This window comes from Lichenostomus cassidix, chromosome 1 (assembly GCF_008360975.1).
Source record: "Lichenostomus cassidix isolate B80296 chromosome 1, HeHo_3.0, whole genome shotgun sequence".
NCBI lineage: Eukaryota > Metazoa > Chordata > Aves > Passeriformes > Meliphagidae > Lichenostomus > Lichenostomus cassidix.
Window position 1 is genome coordinate 83,721,146 of NC_139479.1, and position 22,968 is coordinate 83,744,113.

Consider the following 22,968-nt stretch of genomic DNA (forward strand, 5'->3'; position numbering starts at 1 on the left):
CTATGAAAGGTTCAGAAAATATATATTATTTAACTTTTCTGGATGAGGAAAACTGAGGTTCAGCAGTGCATTGTCTAAGGGCTCAAACTTCACTGTGTCACTCTCTGTTCAGACCCCTGTGAGAGCTGCAGAAAGAGGCCATGGAGGCTGGAGCACCACTCAGACTGTGCATTAACAGTTACAGACCAGAGCAGCTCTCACTTTTTCAGTAAATCACACATGCTATCTAATTTTGTATTGCACTTTTACAAAAACACATTACATATCTTTGGGTCTGTTGTTGTTGTTGTTTCTTTTGATTTATTTATTATTTTATTTTATTTTCAACCTAGGAAAAAATAGCATCTTTGCAAACAAAATTAAGGTCAGTGTTGCCTTCCTCATCAGCTTCATGTCCCCATTCTTTTTCCAGCAGGCTGATAGACTGGCTGTAGCCTTGCCAAACCACTCTGTCCTCTGCCAAATGTGACAATCCCTGGAAAGCTCTTGGTCCAGGTCTTGGTTTGCCTCAGGTCTCTGCCTCCATCACTGTCCTTGCTCAGGCTCACCCTACTGCACGCAGTTCCTCTAAAGAGAGGGAAGAGTGTTTTCTTTTTCACTCCCTTTGCAGAGGAAGTCACCTTCAAACTGTACTCCCTTTTGGATTTTTTTTATATGTCTGGTTTTTTGCTCTGGTCAAAGGAGAGTGGCACTGATAGAGAATGCTTGAAAAGGTAGGATGGAAATTGTTTTAAAAGTCAGTTAGAGAAATTTATATTTAACATTGTATCCAGTACCATACCCTACCTGTAGGGACATTCATTGCCAGATTACCGCATACAGTTGGAGATAATCAGGAATATTATACAGAGATCAAATGCTACTGGAAATAAAGCCAGTATGCTCATTCATTTAGTTATCTTTCCTTGCTTGAAGTAAGTCAGAATTTCCTTATCAGAAGGCAAAAAGACAGAAGAAAATATTTGGCTTCCTATTCATTTAGAGAGCAGTCATTTTAATGTACATCTTAAAACATTCTGGTTACATTTTTCTCTTTCTTTTTACTTTTTCCCTTTATATTTTTCCTTTATATTTTCCTTTTTTCTTTTCCAATTCCTTCTCTTTTTTCTTTATTGTTTTCCTTTTTCCTTTCTATTTTTTTCTCCTCTTTTCTTTCTTCTTTCTTGTTTATTTATTTCTTTTTTTCATTTGTTTGGTTGTTTGTTTTCAAATGTGTATAAACAAGTGCCTATAGAGGTTGCCATTGATTTGATACAAAACTGGAAATTTAATTTTTCTCACTTCAAAGAGATTAAAATCTCAAAGGCTTGAGTGGCCACTACAGACTAACCTCAGTTCTGTAATTTCTTTACCTTCTGTGCAGTTGTACATGGGATAAATTTAGTAATTATTTTCCAATGGGAGCTAATAGCCCATATTTTCTGTTTTACACGACTGTCATGAAATTTCTCAAAATTCAAGTGTGAGGCATTGAACTGGAGGGTCAGTACTTAGAAAGATCATTATGTACTTCTCTAATTTTTCCACTTATATTTGATGACTTCTGTACAACAGCTCCTGTCTGTGTCAGAGATCTTTACGAAGAATTCTGCCTTGATGTCTAGGAATATCTTGATATACCATGGTTTTAGTCTCCCTCAGCTGTCTTTTTCCATAATCATTACAAGACCTGTCCTACTAGTTTAACCTTCTAGTCACTGTAGAAATGCTGAAATGCTAAAATGCTATAAACAGATTGGGGTGCTCAATAGCACCTATCTGATGCAAAGTTAAATGCCAATGTAGATGCACACATGTGAGATACAGAAAACTTGATTTCTTTTTACTTACACCTTCATTTGCCTGCTTATTTAACAAAAATAAGCTCCTGTTTGCAGCAAGCATCTCTGTGGACATAGATGGGGGTCATCATTGAATCTGTGAGGCACTTGCCATCCCTTTCCCCTTAAAAACAAATAAATAACTCATGAAATGATGGAGCCTCTCCATGTTTACTCACTCTCTATTTTTCTTACAAAAGAGGCATTTGTTGATTTTTTTGCTGAGGCTGGATTTACTACTAAGATTCAATATGAATCACAGATTAAACTTTGTTTCAACAATGGTGTGGCTAACGGTGAGTGAGGAGGTAGTATGGTCTACCATGCCATTGTGACTGCAGGAAAGCTAGGAGTAATACACATCCTTTACAAAATCAGTTTATCTGAGGGAAATGGTAGACAAACAAGAACATTTCTTGCACAAGACATGAACTTGACTTCTTTTTTTCATGTTCTAACGGACAATATCCTTGTAATAAATATAGTGCTTTCTTCTTGAACTTTAAATTGTGTAACATGTTTTTGTCTTCCTGTAGTGGCACTCTAATATCTTAATAGGTTAAAGTGTATTGATGGTAAAGAGCTACTAGATTGTGATTTCTCTTGTTAGAGCTCTCGTGAGAGGGTGGTGACAAGGCTGAGTAAAAGATGGCAGAGTATCAAAACCCTCTGATGCTGCTGGCCAGCCCTGGCTCTCCAGGACTTTCAGATGACCTGTACTCCTAAGGCATTCTGTGGTCTTGCAGGAGTGGTGGTCACAAAAAAGAATCCCAGAATGTTTTGGGTTGAAAGGGACCATAAAGATCACCTGGTTCCATCCCCTGGCATGGGCAGGGAACCTTCCCCTAGACCAGGTTGCTCCAAGCTCCATCCAACTTGGCCTTGTTGGGACTGGTCCAGCTGGGGCTGGCCCCACAAGGCCACTGAAGAAGGTCATTAGAATATATCTAAGGACAAATATAACCTATTAAACATTAGGAAATGTTCTGCATACACAAGAGAGAAAAAAAAAATCCATTTCCATCTGAGCTATCCATTCCTGCAGCCTATAGCTGACCTTGGCCATAAAACCACTGATGTTTACAATCTATAAATTAGGGATTAGATGGGGAGACCTATCAGTTACACAGTATCATACAAAGTACTTTAATGCCTGAAGATGATGCAAGAGGTGAACAGGAGAGACAGCTTGCAGACAGATTCTTTTTCTCCCCACTAATTCGTTCAGTCCCCCACATTCCCTTAATTTATCTTGCCCAAGCTCCAAAACAAACTCCATCAGTGCATGGTTTATATGGACACCAGTACATTAAACAGCCCCAAAGCACTCCCTAACTGGTGCTGCAGGGTGTTGGAGGTGGGGGAGGCTGTGCGTGGCTGTGCAAAGCTGTGAGCAATCAGACAGTTCATTCTTCTTTCAAGAAGTGTTACATGTCCAGGCTGTGGTATTCTGTCTCTTTTCAAAACGTGTCAGCTTAAACAATCTCTGCAGTACACGTCCCTTTCCTCTCATCCTGTTTTTTCTCGGCGCTGGAAGTGCTGCTGTGTTCCACCCCCCAGTCAGCACTGAGACTTCTGTATAAATGAAACTTACTGAAAGGATTTGTGGCCACTTCATTATCACTGCTGTGCCAGATGATAGGGGTTGGAGCACTTTTAGTACCTACAGAAATATTGTGGGATGGAGGGAGGCAGGTAACAGTGTGAGCTGCCTCCAGCAGAGGGAAGTGGTACACACAAGCTTCCCAGTGTGCTCCATCCTGCCGCTGTGCAGAGCAGACAGCAGAAATGTCAGCTCTGGTGTTTTCAGAACTGAAATTTCTCCCCCGCCCCGGCCCTGCCTCATCCTCCTTGCCAACACAAATGCCTAATTTAATCCCCTTTTGTTGCGTTGATTTTACCCTCGATTTCCCCTTGATAAAGAAAGGTGTCTCCCATCCAAAACTCAGGAACCTCCCCCCTGCAATGAGACTTACATAAGACATTGGATTTTGAATCTCAGAGTAAGTGCTGGGAAATAGAGGTGCACCTAGGGCTCCAAAAGCAGTTTTGGTTTTAAGTTCCAGAGGCTCTTTTAAACCAGGGCTGCCTTTTCTCAGAAACTTATCAGCAGATATGGCAGAGGAACTTGTCTTGGGATTGTGCAGGTGGTCCCAGTGCTGCCCACAAGTGAATCCCCACACAGTTGCACACTCAGATCCCTGCACACCAACACACAGCTGGAGGCAGTTTCCAGTCTTCTTTTGTTTGTCACACTCACATCTTTCCATCACAGAGTCCCTTTTTGGACAAACACACAGACACACACCCCTACACAAGCTGAAAAATAATGCACTCACATCTCATATGGAAGAAATCGTTTGACCACTTCTCCTTGACAGTTATTCACTTCTAAGATATATTTTACTCTTCTCTCATCTTCTATGCCTTTGGAAAGAGCAGAACCCTGCTGGAGATTAATTCATGGGGAAGATAATGTCCTTTACCTACACTTCCTTGAACTGCCTTAATAGTGTTTGCAAAGCAACCAGATGACTTTGTCTCATCCTCACCTCATCTAGAGCTGCAGGGAGGCAAGTTTTGCCTCCAGCTTTCAACCTTTTGATGCTGGGATTTTCCATGCTGAGATACAGTAGGTGGGTAACAAGAAGATCCTATTAAAGTGAAATGAAGTAGCAAAAGGATTGTCATCTGAGGAAATAAGAAACATATAGTACCTATCCATCCTTCTCTGCATTCCTTCCTGCTCACTATGAGAAAGAAAGAAGGGGAAAAAAAAGGTAGTGAAGGGGGAAGAGCAGCACAGAGCAATAGCAGCAGTGATAATGTCTTGATTTTATATGTAGAAAATTAATCACTACTGCTAAAGACACAGCTGCTTTAATTAAGAGGCTGCTGCAATATCATCGCAACAACTAGCAACCCACATGTTAGATTACAACAGGTTGAGCCAGTGCACGCTCCCCTGTGCCACACTCAGGAAAAAATAAATCAAATGTCTGTACCTGAGACTCCTTCATTTCCCACGCAGAGATCTCCTTTAATGCAGGCTTTTCATGGTACCTTTCTTTGCCAAGAAGGGGCTGACAATGGCTTATTTACCTGCTTACCTGTCCTTGAGCTCTGTGGCTTTTCTTTGAATAAATTAAGCTGGCTGTTTCAAGTGATGCTTTCAGCCTCTCGAGTCTGGATCTAATTCTCAGAAGAGTTTTTGCTTAAAACCTGTTTTTCAAGTTTTCAACCAAGTATTGACTGTCAGCAAGATGCAGCTCTCTGAAAAGACCCTGGTGCCTGTGGGTAAGGAAAAATATCCTATGTGGCTACCTTACCTGCTTTTAGGCTTCCTATAAATGTATGATAGACTAAAAGGAGAATGAGGGCTTGCTAAAACAAGCCCTTGTCTTTTTTCAGTTAATTGCTTTGCTGGTTTGCTGTTGACTCTGGGACCAGATTTTCAGCTGCTGAGAGTTTCTTTAAATCCACTGCTAGGAGATAGGTTTATTTTTTAATGCTGTAATAGCATTTTTAATATTCCTGAGTGGATATACACATTAGATTTGCTTTGTGGGACTGATTCTGTCTTACAGGAAATGATGATAAATACTTGAAAAACTCTCATCATTAGGAAGTTTGATTTTAGTCTCGAAAGCAGATGAAAATCTTTATTTCAATTTTTGGCAAAGGGAGCTTTTGTCATGTGTTTTCTATGATCTCAGCAGCAACAAAATTTCAGGGGCCAAACGCTCATTTGTATGAGCTGACTTATCTCTGAGGCAAGGAATTTTATGGTTCATCAGAAGAGCTGTCTGTTGTCATGGACATGGGGTGATTTTTTTTTCCCCTTGGGTGCCTAGGAGAAGAAATGAAAAAGAAACCAGCGAGACATAGAAAAACATGCCCAAATATGCAAAAAAGATGCCTTTTCTTTTTAATACACTGTAAAAAGTTCTAAAGATTATGTCCCAGGCATATTAAAACAGACCATGTATTATATCTGGCACACAGCTAGAGTAAAGTGTTGTTTCTCTGTTGTTTGGCTTTTTCCCTATGCATTACCACTGTATTCAAGCATACTGTGTTTTTGCACATGCATGTTCCTGTGGAGCAGTGAGAGAGGAAAGCAGAAGGATGGCAGAGAACAAAAAAACAGAGGTCCTTTTCAATGCTGGAGTTGTGATCAGGACCAGGGTTCAATACATGCCAGCAGAGTTCTCAGCAATGCTCAGGGCAGAAGTAAAGAGAAATATGCAAGTTCAGGCCCTTCTTTGGAACTATTGGCTCACTATTTACTACTGTGAGTAGCTAGAACTCATTGTAGACCATGCTGGGCTCTTCAGAGCAATTCACTTGAAAATGGTCTGCAACTAGAGATCTACATGTTTCAATCTGAATAAATTTGGGATAATTCTGTTGCAAGTCTGATGCACCTGAAATCAGAATTTGGACCCAAATAGGATAGTTGTTATTAAATTATTATTATCATCACTGCTATTATCTCTGTGTAAACAAAATACCACATACCATGACGAAAGTGCTGCTTTTATCTCTCTTTGTAATGCTCCAAATCCTGTAATCTAATTGTTACACATCCTTGCTCAAAAGAAAGGCTCAAATATTAGCTTAAGGTTGTAATAGTAATTAGCACTGCAGAAGCTTAAGCTATCTGCATAGATCACAGGGTTTGCTTACCACAGACTTTATCAGTAGGTTAGCTCGGGCACCTTATCATCTGACACTAGGAATCCTGAATTCAGCTGATTTTTAGGAGTCTGTCTGCTCTGAATGTTTGTGCTTTATCTCTTATTCTGTGGTTGAACATGCATCAAACACAGAAAGGAATGTAGGGGCTGAGGGAGCAGGGGAATGGGGGAAACCAAGTGTTCTGGCAGTGAAATGGTTCTAAATAATGCCAAGAAGTACTTGAAAGAGGAGCAACAGTGGGAGCTGTTTAACTGCTGGTAGAACCAAGCCAGAAGCAGGGCTTCATTCTCCACTGACAGACCAAGGGTAGTAACTCACACCAGAACATGGCATCTGTCAGCTGAGGTGAGCAGAGCAACTCTGCTGCCATGTACACCATGGAAATTTCAGCACCAGAGATTTGGAGACTGGATGCTCTGCCTTTGACACTGTGGTAAATTTACTGTTTGCTTTTACTGTGAGCATTTTGAATTGAACTTTTGAAATGTAATCCAGTTTGTCTTCTGGTGCCTCTGTTTATTAGCTGTGGAATGGGAATAATAAGCCTCATTCCATAAGCTGTTTTCTGCTTGTGTCCTCTTTTTTTGCTCTTTCCTTAATTTTAAACATCTGAAACAAGGGATAGGATTATAAGGACTTTTACTTTTAACAGACTGGTTGTTTTTAAGCTCTGAAGATAAAAGAGAAGGAAAGTCCTCACTCAAGAAATTAAGTTGAGCCCTGTCCTTCAAGACAGGATGAGCAACCAAGTCACTCCATTAGCATCTTAAATCATATATCACTCCCCACAAAATCACAACCCCCAACCCTTCTTTTCTTCTCCTCTTCAATAACACCATTTTCTCTTTGACCTCAGCCCTTGGCATGTCTTCTTTTCCATTTTTTGTCAATCCCTGTGCACACCTACCCTCTCCACAAAGGACTCCTCTCTTCTGCTGGCTGGCCAGGTGCATTGTGTGAAGATCCAAGAAGTCACTCACAGGTAGCTGAGCTGGCTGGTTTGCCTGTACTGACTGGCCAGCTGGCAGCCCGAGCCAAGCAATTAGCTAACGAGCTTATACTATAGCCTTTCACTCACATGAGCTGTGCTTTGTCGTTGTCTCACACTCCACTGATTTTCATAATATATGTGGGATATTTATATCTTTTCAGCTTTTACCTCTCTAGAGAATGGGTTGAAATTAGCCACCAGGTTCAGAATACATTGCTGGGCACAGGATTGACAGATGGAGAGCCAGATGGACAGACAGCACTCCTATAAAAGCCTGATTTCCTTAGGAAAAGAGGCCGTTGGGTCTAAGCACTACTAGTATGAGGTTATAGGATGGGTGGGGGGGATTATAATTCTCATTAACAGATGTCATGTGTCAGACACTCCTGCAGAGAGATGCAGAGGAAGAGTAGGTGAAATACCTTATTTTGCTTTGCAGGTGTGAGTTTAAGACCTGTTCTGCCTCAGGTAAATTCACAGCAGACTGGCATAGCTACACATTCAAAAGGGAAAGGGAAAGGAAGGCAGATTTGTCACTAGCTCCATTAGCCCTTTGTGCATTGTCATTTAAAGGCATTCATGTGGCTTTTCTTAATCCAACCCAATAGGCTCATGAAAGCTTTTCTGATAGTTTTCTCTATCCAGCCCAATAGGATAAATTAAATAGCATATTAAGATTGTATTCCCTCATCCTGAAAATGACTTGAACCCATCCTCTGACCCAGTTCCACTCTGAAAATGGCTAAATCAGGCAAGATCAAGTCTAACAGGCTACATAGTCTGTATCTGGGGATTTCAAATAAGAAAAGAGACCAGACAGTTTTAAATATACTGTTTACTGATTCCTAAAATCCACCACTTAACATCACTTTCTAAATCTGTAGTCACTAAATATGAAAATGCTACTGCAAAAATTCATAGAATCACAGAATGCCTTGGATTGGAGGGGACCTTAAAGATCACCTAGTTCCAACCTCAATTCCATGGGCAGGGTGTTCCACCTCTGGAACCCTTCTCTGGGTGTTTAGTAGTAATGGTGTGCAGTAGCAGCTCAGGTTTTGGACTGGTCCCTGTTAGACTCATGGCTGAGTAACAATCTGTAGGATCAACCACTTGTTTTATTTAGCCATTTTATTATATGGTAATTTTTGTAGCATCTTTCCTTTGTAACATCCTCTACCCCGCAGTCAGCTACCACAAGAAGTGGGGAACGTAAAGGAAGTTTTGGTGAAATGCCTTAATTGAGAGGATTATCATATGCAGAGTTGATATGATATGAGAATAAAATCTGGCTCCAGAGGTTGTGGAATTCCCACCAGGAAAGTGGTTGGAAACCTTTGGTTGAACCCAATTTCCTGCTTGAAGAACTGTTGCTCAGCAAGCAGGCTTTGAGTTGTCCTCACTCCTGTGTCCATCTGAAGTCTGGATGTTGGGTTGTGGATGCTCACAGCAACATGGGGCAGTCCTGAAATGGAGAGAGTAAAAAGTGTCAGAAAGAAATGTCAATCACTGCATTTTAGAAAGAAATTGTGTTGCTCACAATTTTATTTAAATTTGTAGGAAAGCTATGAAAACTTCTCATGCTTTTGATGCTGTGCATAATGTTATCATAGCCAAGGGTATCCAGTACAATAAAATAAGCACAGATGCTGCTGCAGCTTTTCAGAACAACTTTCACTCCACACTTTCCAGTAATACGATGCGCCTTCAAGTACTGAAAGCTTTGTAATCAATCCTTTTACTTTTCTTTCACTACAAAAGTTCCTCTTAAAAGAACACCAGATCCAATCTTCAAAAATATTTGCTGACTTCTGGAGCATGTTCTCATGCCTCTGAGTTTGAAGTTACTGTAGAAAATTTACTTATGTAGGATGGCAATCCAAATAATCTTATTTTATCTGAAAGTATATAAAGGTCGTATCAAAATTTCATTGGAGCTCTGTCCAAGGAAAAAGAAGTTGCTTGCTTATGAAATTCTCTTAGAAATGAATTTAACATCTGGTCCTGCAAATGTACATGATTGTTTCTTTGTGACCCCTTGCAATGAATAAAGTCAAGAGATGGGAGTAGAGATGTGCAGGATTAGATCCTTACTTTATGCAGTTTTTTTTTCCTCCCGCATTTCAATGATAAAAGACCAATTTCTGCCCTTGCTTAACCTCCAGCAACCCCACTGATTTCCTTGTTCATTCCAGATTGTAATGAATGACTTTACACACTGAAGCCCTTTTATTCTTTCTCTTCCAGATTGAGTGTCTCAGCCCAGACAATGGGCCCCTGCCTCCAGGAGTGTGCGACTGAAATAAATCCACTGACTTGAGCAGCCCCACTGCATTGCAACTGAGAGCCAAAGCTGGTCTCCAACACACAAACTTCCATGGAGCATAAGCCAGGGAAGAGCACACAGGTAAGCAGCATTTTTAACTCCTTAGCATGGCTTGTGTTTGTATCAGCCCTGACTCATGGTTTATACACATAGAGTATGTATTAAATATCACTGAACTTGCACTTCGTGTGTCTATTTGAGATAATTGTGGCTATTGTAGTGCTGGTGGGACTTGCAGTCTTTAATGCACTTATCCTCACAACATCTGATAAAGTGAGGAAGTATTTTTATCTGTGTATTACACAGAGGAAACTGAAGCCCAGACAATTTTTTTGCTACACCAGGGAACTGAATCTGGATTTTCCAAGCTGAAAGCTAGCACTCAGTCTGTTGGTCTGACTCGAAATAAGCAGCACAAATAGGCACAGAGAATAGAGCTTCTTGTAAATTGGGGATGCTGAACTACTTCATTGTGATACAGCAGACATGATAAATTGCGACTGTTAAATAAAGTGTTAGGGAATTGCTACGTAGCTACAGAGAGGCCACGCTGTTATTAGGGATGCAAAAGGCATATATTTCAGCTTATTCTTCCATATCCATATTGACTCTGAAGTGCAAACAATAATACAAACTAGATTTTGCCAGTAAACTAACACAATTTATCTGGAGGACAGAGCAAAAAGTGGGAGCAGAGCTCGATTCCTCCCTGCTTGTGAGTGGTGACGTGTCAGCTGATGGAGGCAGCCCAGGCAGGGGACAGGGAATGTTGATGCTACTTACTGCTCTGGTGAGGATTCAGTGAGACAGGCTCAGGGTTGAGTCCTAAAAAATTAACAAGGATTGGAAATGTATATCAGAACCAGTCATTGTACTCCCATCTGCTATATCAATACCACAAGATCACCTTTTTTCTCTCTTATCATACAATAACATGAGTACTTTTCCATCTCAGCAGTCAATGGTTGGTTCAGTGCATGAAAAGGAGATGCCAGAAGTGAAGGTACTGGGGAAGTGGGGGCTTTATTCTGCTGGCTCGGAGGTTGTTGTCTAAAAGGGAAACAAGGAGTCTCTAGACCTGTTATTTTAGTGAGACCAGGGCTCTCTGTGATTGAAATAACTGGTTTTTTGTTGCCCAACACCATCTAGCATGTGAATGGGGCTATTATTATGAATTTTGATGTTGCACAAGCGTAAATCTGGAGTGAGTCACAAAGTTAGTCTAGATAAGTAGCCTTATTGGAGAATTAAGAAATATCCCACATGTGTCTAAACCAGAAGATTTCATCAGGAAAAAGTCTTCTTCATTATGAGGTTATGGCTTGAATATGGTTGCAGATTGGCCTTCTAAGTTTTATTTGATATTGTTTGATATGCTCCAGTATTTCATTGTAATTTAATGGCAATTCCTATTCACACAGCTATTCTAAATAGGTTCTTATATGTACCCATTACCTTGGTAGCCAGGTTTCTATATCAAATCCTGAACATTTCATTATTATTAAAAATATAAAAGCCATCTATTCCATCCATTTTGTACAGTGAGGTGAACAAAATTGGATGTGAAGTCACAGTGTAGTAATAGGGTAATTATTTTTTGGAGGTTCTTCTAATATACTTATGGTCAATTGTATTGAAGATGTATTATATTACAGTTGTTCGTGGCTGTTTTATCATGTGCTGTGAATTGAGAAATATTCTATCCTACCCCTGGATTAAAAAACCCATGCTTTAAATTTTTAGAGAGGAAAATATATCTTCGAAAAGTTGTAATTTGATCCTCTGAGCAATTTATGCCATTCTTGACATGATCTACACCTTCTTGATGAAGATCTTTCTTCTTCCTAAGACACACCAGTGGAATTTCTGGAGATAAGAGAGACCTCATTCTACTTCATTAGACTGAATGAACCAGCATCTCATTTGAAGTTCACTTGTATGGTATATACAGTACGTTTATACAATCCCAGAGCACTAACTTCAAGAACAAGTGTCTTCCATGGAAGTGGCCTCCTGAAATGTTTTTCTTAGTTAAAAAAAAAAAAAAAAAAAGAAAGAAAGAAAGAAAAAGGACATATTTACATAGTTAAAATATAAATAAGGCACAGGGAAAAAGAAAATAAGAGGCTTAGGGAAAGGAGAATAGAGACCTATATGCTTACAGGACCTTCCACCTAATTGCCTATAAATAATTGTGTTGTGCATATTACCCACATCAGAGCATGGTCTATAAGCCTGCATGTCAGCTGCAGAGCTCAGCTGCTGTTTGTAAATGGTATTAACTGTGCTCTTGATTTTCCTGTGCTTAACTGTATATAGTTTTGTTTTATTGGCACTGTACTGTAAGCATATTCTGCACTATGCAAATATAAGAGCTGAGAAGCATATGGGCCGAATCCTGCAACATTCACTCAGGCAAATGTCCAATTCATTTGATGGGAGCTTTTCCTGAGTAAGCAGTAGAAGCACAATCTCAGCTCCATTGTATGCCTCGGCAGGTTTTCAGGTATGACAGCAGACACTGGGGCTTTGCAAGGAAGGAAAGGAAAGGAAAGGAAAGGAAAGGAAAGGAAAGGAAAGGAAAGGAAAGGAAAGGAAAGGAAAGGAAAGGAGGGGAAAGGACAGGAAAGGAAAGGAAAGGAAAGGAAAGGAAAGGAAAGGAAAGGAAAGGAAAGGAAGGAAAGGAAAGGAAAGGAAAGGAAAGGAAAGGAAAGGAAAGGAAAGGAAAGGAAAGGAAAGGAAAGGAAAGGAAAGGAAAGGAAAGGAAAGGAAAGGAAAGGAAAGGAAAGGAAAGGTATAGGACCCAGTAGTGTGGGTAAATGCTCAGTTCTGTTCTCCTCAAGATTTAAGGTTCACTGAGATGCTACAAAAGGCACATTCAGTATAGAATGACCCTTGCCAGCCTTTAGCATCCTGTTAAAAATCAGCTGATGAAACGAAAGACCCTTAAAAGAGGAAAGAGCCTTCAGGACAAGAGGAAAGGGCCTCAAGTTGTGCTAGGGGAGGTTTAGACTAGATATTAGAAAAAATTTCTTCACTGAAAAGTGATCATATATGGGAACAGGTTGCCCAGGGAAGGGGTTGAATCACCATCCCTGAAAGTGTTCAAAAGACTTGTGGATGTGGCACCTGGGGACATGGTTTACTGGTGGACTTGACAGTGCTGGGTTAACTGTTGGTCTTTTCCAACCTTAATGATCCTAATTCAATGCATTATAACATTTCTCCCTCCTCAATCTGGAATTTCATCTCTTGGTGCCAGTAGTAGTCTCTCTAGTCAATGCAGACAGATTTGAGCTGCAGGAGTTCATGGAGTGAGGAGAAAGAGGAGGGAAATCCTGCTTTTGATAAAGAGCACCAGTGATTTCTGCTCCACCACCTTGCTCAAGAGGTTTGTCAGAGAGACATAACTCAAAGTGGGAGCTTCAGGATTCAGCGCTGCATCCAGCTCTGGTTCAGCCCTACCATCTATCATACAGGAATGGGGTTTCACCCTTAACTGTGTAGGTGGCTAAAAGATCTGTCCCATTTCTCATCTCTGTATATTACCTGGCCCATGCTGCAGTGACAAACAATGTGTTGTGGACTTCAGGTCCAAGTCCTACAAAAGCTCACACAGGTGTTTTTCTTCATTGACTCCAATTTTGTCCACACTGCCCCTCACAGCTTGATATGTATCAGAGAAGCTGGATTTCTTCAATCTAGCTACCATGGGAACCAGTGCAGCACTGATGCTGTGGCACACATTTCAGCATGATCCCCACACGGACCCTGGTTACCCACTTGGGGCTGCTAGAGTGTGTTGATCACTGCTCTCTGCACTCTTAGTGCTAATGCCATCCCTAATAGCTATACTAACATTTGCAGTGGTACCCTTATCTTTCTTTCTACTGCAGCCATTTCTTTCAGCAGTGCCTGATCGGAAACTTAAGCTGGAGCCCTTACTCCTGTTCCTCATCCTCATCCTCACACACCTTTAAAACAAAATGGCTAATTCAAACAGAGGCTTAAAGGTCAAACACTCCAGACCTGGTTTTGCAAACAATTTTGTACATGGCGTTTCCCCTTGTATTAAAAAAAAAAAAAAAGAAAAAAAGAAAAAAAGAAAAAAAGAAAATATATTCTCATCAGGAAATGTTGCCAAAAAGGGTTTAATTACAGAAATCATTTTGCACCCTATGGAGAAAGCATGAAGAATGGCATATTTCCACATTTGAATTGCACATTCATCAAGAAAAGAGTGATTTCCCCTTAAGAATGTTCTGGAGGAGTAGAAAAGAGCATTGAACCCCGGGGTGTGTATTTTATAGTCTCTAAAAGCAAATGGTTTCACTTCCATTGATTAAAATATATGAGTTTTTCCCTCTGGATTATTCCCCTGGATGCAGAAAAAAAAAATTTAAAATCTTTAGTAGCAGCTGTCAAGCAGTGCAGCCCCTTAGGAGACATCTCCCCTAGGTAAAGTGCTCACCAAACCAACTGCTGCTGAACTTGGCCAGCAAGAAGCCTTTGACCACCAGATGTTGCTACTCTTCTTGCTTGATGAATGGGGACTTTACAAAAAGTGTTTCCATTGTTTCATTGGACCAAATATCAACATGGAAACACAAGCTGGCATTAGGACCACTAAGTGCTAGTTGGAGAGGCAGCTCCAGGACTTGCTGTCCTTGCTCTCCTGGCACACAAGGTCTAACAGGCTTGTGCATTAGTCTTGTCACTCACCTTCTTGTCCCACAGATGTGGCCTCTTTACAAACTCTTCATAAACACTGCGTGGAGGAGAACTTGACTCAATAGTCACTGTACCCAAGGGGCAAAGTGCAAAGTTGCTGGGGTGCAGGACACAGGCACAACGTGGCTGATACTTTGAATGTACATCTTCATAAAATATGCTCCAAATTGGTATGCAGCACACTTCTGTGACCACAGCAATTCACTGTGAATTGAAGCAGAAGGGGGATTTTCCTAAGCAAAGTCGCTTTTTCCCATTAAATTACTATTGTTCTTTTTTTTCCAGGAGCATTATTGTCTAGTTCAGTTAACAGAGAAAGGCCAATTACACAAACAGTGCTGGCCTGTTAAACTTGAATTTACCAGCCAGAATTCAAACAAACAACATTCTACTTCCCACCTGGGTTTACTGATTTTCTCTTAATAATGTCACTTGAGTTAAAAAAAATAAATAAATAAATAGCTGGAGCAAATGGGCAGATCAAATGAGTGTTTCAAAACTGCAGGAAAGTAACACAAACTGTAAGAGCACTATGAACAAGAAAAAGAAAAAGTTATGTGTAATTGGAAGAGAAGATGTTCCATTTCCTTTCTAAAATCAAATGCAAACTGCTCATGTGACTGATTTAGTATTGAACAAGAGAGGAAAAATTGCTTCTTGGCATTTAAATGGAAATGTTTCTTGTTCCGAAATTTTGGAAGCTTGCATACTGTATGATTTTTGAAAGGCTTATACAATTACCATTGAATTTGGATGAGGTCTATTCCTAACAATATATATATTTCTCAGTTAAACTTTTTCCTTCCTGAGACCTAAATTACCTTTGTCTAGAGTCTAGATTCCTGATGTAGAATATATTCCAGAGGTAATAAGGCCAATGCAAATAGATTTCATTTTTAATATGTATGACTGAAAAAAACAGTGAACAGCAGCAGCTATTTTGCAAAGCAGACCTTTATGTTGAGGACTCTGCTGTTTTAAGATGATGTTCTGATTTGCTGTGTGCCTTTTTAGTCTGACTTCTGGGTTTGGAATAAAACACATATCTTACCTCTTGCTTTCCACAAAGGCCTGAAATTTTAGGACAGGAGAAAAAGGCAGAGCACAGCAGACTTGCACCTGGCTGATTTAAAGGTATGCCACGAAGAGGATGATTCCCATGTAGCTCAAAGCACTGCATGAAGTACTGCAGTCCATTATGTTCAGCACTCCTCTTACAATGCAGTTTTAGGGCTGAATCCAGTGCGACTCCAAGATTTGTGATGTCAACACAAGCATGTAGAGACTGTTGCTGAAAAGTTTTGTAAGAGTAAATTTTGAGCAAGGATTTGAAAGATAAAAATGTGATCATTTGGTGAATGAGAAAATGATAGGCTGAGTGTAAATGGCAGTGAGTGATATATCCTGACAGGGATAAGTTATCGAGGACTTGCCCAAGGTCAGGCAGTGAAGCAGTAGCAGGGCCTAACACTTAGTAATACCACAACCCTTTCTTACTTCAGACCATATGGAATAGCAGCATTAAGTAGCCTTAATTTCTTGTCACTACTGTTTAAATAAAAATTTTAAAAACAGAAAAAGCCAAAACAACCCCCCCCCAAATATTTAAAAGGCAGAAACTGGTTGCATTGATCTTCCTCCTCAAGAAGAACTAACCTTAAATCTTGTCGGCCTTCTTTCTGAGAATTTGATTTTAATTATCAAACAGCACAATTATGTTAAAAAAAAATTAAAAATAGTAATAGTAACTGATAATGATAGTGATGTCATCCCCTGACACCACTGTGAATGATGCTCCCTGACCTCAAAAGAAAGACATTATGCAAGCTGCCTAACTAGAGGCATTAGGAGAAACACAGGTTTCCCCCTCCTCATGATGTGTGCTGAAACTGGAGCCCACCTGACCCCAAGAAGACAGGAAGGTTCACCAAGGCCAGGACATGAAGGAACCACCTGAGGCAGATCTCCATTCTCTTCTTGTCTTTGTCCTGATCCCCATTCCATTCTCATGCCGAAACCAATGTCATTCCAACTCCCCCCCATGCCTATTCCATGTCTATGCCCAACCCATGCCTATCGTGTACCCAAGCACATCCTCTCCTGTCCCTATTACCTTCTAATTTTTATGGCCAGACTTAATCCATCTCATATCTGTCCATGCCCATATCATGCCCATCCCCTCATCATAGCCCTGTCCATCTCCTCTCCATGTCATGACCATGCCCATCCCTTCCCCATTCCCAGGTTATATCCACACCTGCTCTATGCCCATGCTCTCCCCAATGCCTACATGCATGCCCAAATCCCCTTCCTGCCCACACCATGCCCGTGCCCTTCTCCCAATGCCCATGCCATGCCTATGTCTGTGTCCTCCCCTGATCCATGCCTATGCCAGGACTGCATCGTGCCTCTGCCTGTGTCTATTCCCATGTCATGCCAATGTCTATATTCCCCCCATGCCATGCCCGTGTCTATGTACATGCCTGCCCCATGTCTACCCTATAATCGTGTCATGACCATGCCCACGTCTATATTTTCCTGTGCCCCACGTCCACGCCATGCCCGTGTCTGTGCCCTCCCCGGCCCCACGCCTATGCCATGTCCATACCCATGCCACCCCACGCCCGTTCCCACCCCATGCCCCTTTGCATCCGCAGGCCGTGTCCGAGCTGTTCCCACGCCGCTGGGGTGGGCAGCCGCCAGCCGCATGTGCGCCTGTCATTCCAGCCGGGAGCGCCGGCTCCTGCCTCCCATTCATGTAACCTGTGTGTGTCTCTCTTTCTCTCTGTGTGTAACAGCGAGAGGGAGAGAGCGAGCGAGGCACAGAGAGAGGGAGGAGGAGGGGGGAAGCTTTAAATAAAGCCTTTGGATTGCAGCTGCTTATTTTGGGCAGTCCTACCAGGACGATTCCTGTCAGGAAAGAAGCTGGACCAGTCGTTGTTTTTTTTGTCTTTTTTTTTTTAATTTATTTTGGTTTTGATTTTTGGGGGTGGCAGCGGTGTATCTCTGAGCTGCCTGCGGAGATGAGCTCCGGTGCCTGCCTGTAGTTTCCACTTTGGGATCGCTGGACGCAGAAGTGGCATTTCGGTGGGGGGAAGCTGCAGACATGGTAAGCTTCGCTTTTTCCTCTGAAAAGTGTATTTATGCCATAGACTCTCCTCAATTTTCCCTTCCCCCTTCCCTCTTCCCACCAAACAGCCAGGCACACAGGCTGGGGCTGGGGAGAAGCTCCCTGAATCCCTGGTTTTCCCTCCCCAGCATCCATCCTTCCCTTCTGCCCAGCTCCCTGCCCTCCCCTCGCACAGTTTGCAGCAATTCGGAGGGAGGCAAAGATGCTGCGGGAAGCTCCGGGCTGGGGCGGGGGTGATCCGGCACCCCCAGGCTGCCAAAGCCTTGCTTCAGGGTATGTTTGGAGTGGATTCTCCCACCCAACCTTCCCCCTCCCCGACCCTTCCCTCTGCACCCCGAGCGGTGCGGCTGTGCTGGGGGAAGGCAGCAGTGCAGATTGGGAGGCACTGGAGCAAGGATGCAGCTTTAAGATCAATCGGTGTTATTTATGTAATAGTAAAAGCAGGGAGGAGAGGGGGGAGGAAAAAAATAGAATAAGAAAGAAGTGCGTTGGTATTTCTCAGCTCACAAGGCTCCTTTGGCTGTGTCTGAACCCCCCATACTCATGTCCTGCTGCAGGGTGGTGCGTGGTGGGAGTGTGTGTGTGTATGTTTACATTTGGATCTGTGCTAGAATCGGGGATGAGGATGGGGTCTCCCATTTTCCAGGGAAAGGTGGGTTTGCCTCCAACAAAAAGCAGAAAAAAAGAAATGCGCTTGACTGCAAGTTGAGTGACAAGTCTGTTTCTTAGGCATTAAATGTTAAAGCCCTGCTTCCAGCCATGCCCTGCCAGGATTAAAAGCTCGCCCAGATAGTGAGGTGTTGGAGAAGAGATGCTGGAGTGCCTGGAAGAAATGCAGTGGTTCATGCTCCTGCTCGTATTCTCAGCAATTTGCATTCTCAAATACAAATTTGGGTTGTTGAACCTAAAACCAGTCTGCTACCAAAGGGCATTTATTTCCTGGGAGTTGTGTTGATTGAAAATATAGGGTAAAAAATCTGGGACATTTTAATTCGAAACAAGTAGTAGTTAAGGAACGACAAATCTTTAAAAAATAATAATTAGCCCCCCCCAAACTCTTAAAGTATTCACAAGGCAGTATCTATTTACTTTCTTAGCATGACCATGCTTGGAAATTCACGATGGTTACAACCATGTAAGCACATGATTTGAAAACAAAAAAAAAAAAAAAAAGCCAAACCCAAAAACCCTATTTATGCCACTGCCTTGTTTTATGGGATACACAGTCTGAAGTACATTTTTCATACAGCCAAAACAGAGATGACTAAATGCTCATTGAATAGATAGGCAAGACCTTTCTGCATCTTGAATGCATTTACCCATGTTTTTTCCTGGAAAGTTCAAATTCTTTTATGATATAAAAATAATAAATAAAACGAGGCAAAACACCAAACTCCTGAATCGAACTAAAAATTAGTCTCTCTGCCTCAGCCCTATCTTCCTCCTTAACTTTTTGCAGTGAAACCTCACCTTGAATTTACAGCTGCATCTTTTTCTTTTCTTTCCCTGAGACAAGTCCCAGGTGAAGAAAGGGCCATAAAATGAGAAAATGAGAGCAAATCTTTGAAGTTGGAAGTTGTCTGTGTGTTTTTTATAGGTAAACTTCTGCTGTAGCCTGGCAAGTTGTTAGTGTGCTGCTCCCTGCTCTGGGGCGCCGGAGTTGGGCAGGGGAACTTGGCAGCTCCCAGCCTATCCCAATCCCATTTCTTTCTGCTTCGCTGACCCTAATAAAATTGCCTACTAGTAGGATAGCCCCTCCCCTCCCTTGGAAAGTGCTCTGCTCCCAACATGTGCACCATATGTGCCTGCAACACCCAAGGCTTAGCATATACACACCTATGCTATGGCAGCAGTCCGCTCATGCCACCCGCACTGTGGCTCTGGCAGGAGCTGGATTGGCCGTCGGGAACCCCAGGATCTCCCCTGGTAGCTGGGGGAGGCTGGGGCTGAGCCAGTGATTTGTATTTAATTTATTTCATTGGCCTCTTCAGAGCCAGGCGCCTCCCACTTAGTGCCTCTGCCTGTAGCACTTTTATAGGCTTGGGTGGAAAAAACAAGGAATATGTGTGTGTGTGTATATATATTTAGTGCGGGGGGGGAGCATAAAGGGAGGAAGACGCGTCTCTTGCACTGTTTTGCAGCGAGGCAAGACTTCACAGCAGCTCGCTCGGCTCTGCCTGTGTTCCAAGGCTGTAGGAATTCGCACATTTGTGGCCATTGCGAGCTGCCCTTCCTTGTGAAATTCCCAGCTCCCAGACTCTGCCACGCTGCTGGATCGGTCCTTGCTGGAGCGGGGTGGTTTGTGGCCGGGAGAATTCTTTGCTGCCATGATCCCTTGAGATTGCAATCCCCAAATCAGCGTGTGGCCAAAGAAAATGAGGGTCTGTGCTAGTTTGCAGCAGGTCTGGGGGCAGGGAGGGGACCGTGAGGTCACGGTGTGCAGCCAGGCATTCCCAAGGTACCTGAAAATGTAACCTGTGCTGCTCTTCCCTTGAGAGCAGGAGCACTGCTCTGCACCCATCGCCCTGGCAAGGGGTCTGCACACTCAGCTGGGGCAGGGGAGGAGAGGAGGTGCCTTTGCAGACAACCTGTTTCACTTTTTTTCCCCTTTTTCCCCCCTCAAAAAAATCATCAAGATTGGGAATTACTACCACTGCACTGAGATGCACTGTATCTTTTCAGGGACTCTGCCTCTGTGCCTTATCCTCCTTTCCCATCCATACGTGCATGAATCTATACACTTCTTCACAGGGGGGGGGTTTCAATTAATCTGTTATTTAGGTGTGTGAACTTGAGGAGAAATGTCATGTTTGGTGAAGAAAGAGGGTCTTTAATATGGAAAAATGTTCTCAGGTTGTTCTTTGGCAAGGAAAGGGGTAAAAGGCAAAACGAGATGCAGAAGTTAACTTAGTAGTTTCCTTTTCTTATTAGGAAGGGGTCCTGGTTTAGAAAGGCTTTTCTGGGGAGAAATTGTCTTCTCTTATTTTAAAGTATAGGGAAAAATTACGGAGAGATGGGGGTAAAGCTGATCATCTGGTTTTGGTTGGGGAGCAGGGAGAGATAGTCCCTCCTACCCCCCAATTTATTTTACTGCATGGATGGAAAAAAAGAGACAACTCTCTGATTTCAGTGGGTCTGGGGAAAGAGTGAGATTTGGGCTGAGAAGACTGCAGTTTTAAGCCCATGTAGCTTAATTATTTTCCTTGACTCATTTAAAATAGATGCTTTCCTTTTGTTTTGGTGAGCAGATAGTACACTGGCAAGGGAAAATGTTCTCTTTTGTTTTACAAAGTGAATTTTTTAAAAATTTGATTTTATTTGATTGGTTTCGTGGAGTGCATAATAACTAAATGTTATTTCATTCTGTCTATAACATGTACACTATTCCAATTAAGAGCCTGCTCTGATTATTTTTAACCTGGTAGTTTGCCATTTTTCTGCTCAGGAGAATAAAACATTGAGTTCTTGCACTTTAAAATAGCTGAGATGCTTAAGCAGAACTACCTTTTCCCTGGGAAAGTCATTTCCAGTTCTGTCGAGTTCCCGCTTCAATGGTTCATTTTCTGACAGAATCACATCTTTGCAAGGAGCAGAACTATGATCTTATGTAACTTGATGTTTCCAGATCAAAAGTTACAAATATTGCAGTAATACCACGAAGAGAGAGATTTGACAGGAGGAATGTTGCGTGGCATATTTATTATTAGGATTTCAAATCAAGGCAGTTTTAAAAATTTATGGAGGGGAAAAGCAGAATTAAAAAAGATGAATAAACAAAAACTTGCTAGTTTGATATCTTTAACATCACTTTTCCCTTTTATCTTACCTCTGTCGGCAGTTGAGTTTTTATTTTTTCTTTTTTTAAAGCAAACTCCTCTGTTTAAGAAATGTGTAATTGTAATTTCAAGAGGTGAAGTAGCTTGAAACTTGCCCTCTTTCGGATTTGATTCAAAGAAATGAAGCTCTGTAAATCAATGTCAATTCAGATTTAAAGACTGGCTGTTACCTGTCCTGTTACAAGGTCTATCAGCATAGCTTATGGTAACTAAAAGCTAAAATACTCTGTTTCTGCTTTGAACTGACAGATTGGTGTTGCTGGTTACTTTGACAGAGTAGCTTGCACCACTTGACAGTGAATTGGGTATTCATGGATCCTTGACCGATATGTTCCAGAGAAAAAAGTCTTATAATGTAACATTTTTTTAAGCATAAATATATATGTGTATTTCCTCTTTGTTCTAGATTAAAAGGAAAAAGAATCATGGAGAAATTTAGATCTTAGCTATCTCAACATAACATGAGGAGTAGGGCTGTAGGGTGGCTATAAGACATAGTAGTCAGGACTAAATGTAGAATTTGCATTCTTCTGTGCTGTTCCACCCTTGCTTCATTTGATAGGTAAATAATTTTGTTAGAAATGTACAATTTTTTTGCCAGCTGTTCTACATCGCTCTCCCTGGAGCATCTGTAAAGACAGGGTTGAAATGTGAATAGGAGGGCACATTTCCTTGTCTGTGCGCAGTGACAAACACTTCTTACTGAAAGTTCAAATTTCTTGGAAAGTTTGAGCCCTACACACAAAAATCCTTTTGCTTTTATACCAAATTGCTGGGAATGAAGCTGTTTGAGCTGTAGGGAGATTCAAACTTCATCGCATGCTGTCCTGCTGGGTATCAGCAGAGGTGATCTTTTGAATGTGAAGATGTCCGTGAAAGCAGGCAGATTTCTTCCAGTGTGTTGGCAGCCAGAAGGAGTAAAGCACATTATGAAATGGAATAGGGCTGATAAGTTTCCTTTTCCAAGTAAGAGTTGCTTTCTAGGATGTGACACAATCCTTGTTCTTCTATTAACTGGGGGGAAGAAGAAAGAAGAGAGGAGTTGTTGATGGTCGATTTAGGTGGAGGAGCTCACTGAACTGCATTCATCAGTTCATTAAAATGGGGATGGTTCAGTGAGATTTCGCAGATATCTCCACATTTTAGAGGAGTAGCATTTGCTGTGGTCTAGGATAACCACTGCAGTCCAGAAAGCTGCTCCACTCCTGTAATCACCACTAGGGCACTGGTGGCAGATATGAGATGTGCTACCCTGGTAGCAACAGCAAACATGAAAGCAGGAGATGTCTCACTGCCCATTGATTTAGGGTTTAGGTGATTATTCAGTTTTCTCTTTAAGCATTGAGCAGAAGCTGTATCACTTGCCTGCACATGTGTTTGCACACACTGAGCCTTCAAAGTATTCTGGAGATTGATTAGTTTTACAGTCAAAA

At 41.8% G+C, this 22,968-nt stretch overlaps 1 protein-coding gene and 1 long non-coding RNA gene across 6 annotated transcripts in view; one reads left to right on the forward strand and one right to left on the reverse strand.

Moving 5' to 3' along the window:
- TENM4 (teneurin transmembrane protein 4) overlaps nt 1-22,968 on the forward strand; it is a 917,609-nt gene that overhangs the window by 307,847 nt on the left and 586,794 nt on the right. For 3 of the 4 annotated variants that reach the window (XM_085066148.1, XM_085066158.1, XM_085066166.1), the window contains exon 1: nt 16,777-17,678. The gene's annotated coding sequence lies outside the window, so the exon portion shown is untranslated. Of the gene's footprint in view, nt 1-9,759; nt 9,920-16,776; nt 17,679-22,968 lie in introns of those variants that run through there. The other variant, XM_085066138.1, reaches the window with a different exon arrangement.
- LOC146445036 (uncharacterized) lies at nt 8,660-12,383 on the reverse strand. Of its 2 annotated transcripts, none has more exons than XR_014853423.1 (4): nt 12,053-12,383; nt 11,818-11,864; nt 10,622-10,663; nt 8,660-8,977 (listed from the first exon to the last, which is right to left on the reverse strand). It is a non-coding gene; the product is annotated as an uncharacterized LOC146445036 (long non-coding RNA). The 2 variants fall into 2 exon arrangements; XR_014853420.1 differs by having other exon boundaries at nt 12,001-12,383.